The sequence below is a fragment of the Propithecus coquereli genome, unplaced genomic scaffold (genome assembly GCF_000956105.1).
Source record: "Propithecus coquereli isolate 6110/MARCELLA unplaced genomic scaffold, Pcoq_1.0 Scaffold540, whole genome shotgun sequence".
In the NCBI taxonomy this organism is placed as follows: Eukaryota; Metazoa; Chordata; class Mammalia; order Primates; family Indriidae; genus Propithecus; species Propithecus coquereli.
Window position 1 is genome coordinate 1,326,437 of NW_012151286.1, and position 1,395 is coordinate 1,327,831.

General features: G+C 59.8%; 1 pseudogene; it reads left to right on the forward strand.

Moving 5' to 3' along the window:
- Positions 1-232: 232 nt before the first annotated feature.
- Positions 233-849, forward strand: LOC105820850 (annotated as a pseudogene).
- Positions 850-1,395: the final 546 nt, after the last annotated feature.

The window sequence follows — 1,395 nt, forward strand, 5'->3', positions numbered from 1 at the left end:
CTCCATGGGCTTCTTGCCGTTTCCTTCCTTCCCTTCCTTTCCCGGCTGCTCTCGACCACGCTGATCAGCCACAGATTCCCTGGGAGAAACGCTGGTTTCTGCGGCAGATATTCACGAAGCTCAGGAGAGGTAGTGTCAGAATTCATGTGTCGCTCCAGAGTCTGGCCAACGCTCTGCTTCCGCAGGGTTCTCCTCTTCCGCGTCCGGAAGCTCAGTGCTTATTTACTGACTGATGCTCTCTGTGCTGGGCATGCTGGTGGCAGCGGGGGCAGGACTGGCCAGGGCTCTGCATTTTGCCGTGAGTGCCAGTGACCTGGAGCCGCACCCTCCCAGCTATCCGTGGTCTCACTGTGGCCCTCCTTTCTTCCTTGGACCACACCAGCATCCGGAGGGGTTCCAGGCCTGCAAGCGGGTGGGCTCCTCCTGCCGCAGCATAGCCTACGTGCTCACCCCCACCTGGTGGGCGCGTGCTATGCAGAGGATGAAGCTAAAGCACTGGCTGGGGAGGCGGAGGTTCAGGTCGGCCCCATGAGCGTGGGAAGCTGTTCACGTGCCCAGGGAAGCTGTCCCACTACTTCCCAAACCACACCCTGACCCTGAGGCCGCTCCAGAGGCTAACAGTGGAGCTTTGCCCCCTGACCGCAGCTACATGGTGCGAGCTAGGCAGGGTGGTGAGGATGTCTCTTCTCCCTGCTCACGGGCTACTGTGAGCCGCCCACCTGGGTGTCACGTGAGAAGGCTTCTACTTCAACTCCCACTTCCCTGGCCCCTCCCCTCTACACTGACACCTTGGAGTTTGGCGATGGCGCACCAGCTACCTGCTCAGGTCTCAGCTGGCCACTCCGCTGAGCCCCTCTTTATCTGGGACCAGAGGGAAGGGGGCAGGAGGCCAGGCTCTAGCTCCAGCTCCTCCTTCAGCCCCCATCACGGGAATAAATTGTTTCTCAAAGCAAAAAAACAAAGCCATTGTTTGCAGCCTTCTTGGTGGCCCTGAGGGCATGCAGGCCTGGGGAGGTGGCGTGGGGAGGGCTGAAGTCCCAGGTGGCAGTGCCGCTGCTGTGACCCCCACACATCCGGTCCCTCCTTGTCCACAAGCTGTCCCGCCAGTGGAAAGATCCCGACCTTGTTCCGACAGCTCCTCCTGCTACCAAACAGTCTCCCAAACCTCTAAACGGTTACGCTGTAAAGGCGAACGGGTGTCGGCACTGAGAAGAGACCGTCTTTAATGACAGTTCAGCAAGGAGGCCATCTTCTCACAGGAGTGCTCAGTGGCTTCGAGCAGCATGCCGCCGGCATGGGACGCGTCTCGGCATCCATCCTAAGACTCTACGGCTCACTCCTGTTTCTCTGCGTACAGAGCCTGGGATCCAGGCGCCATTCTTAGGACCCTGGATA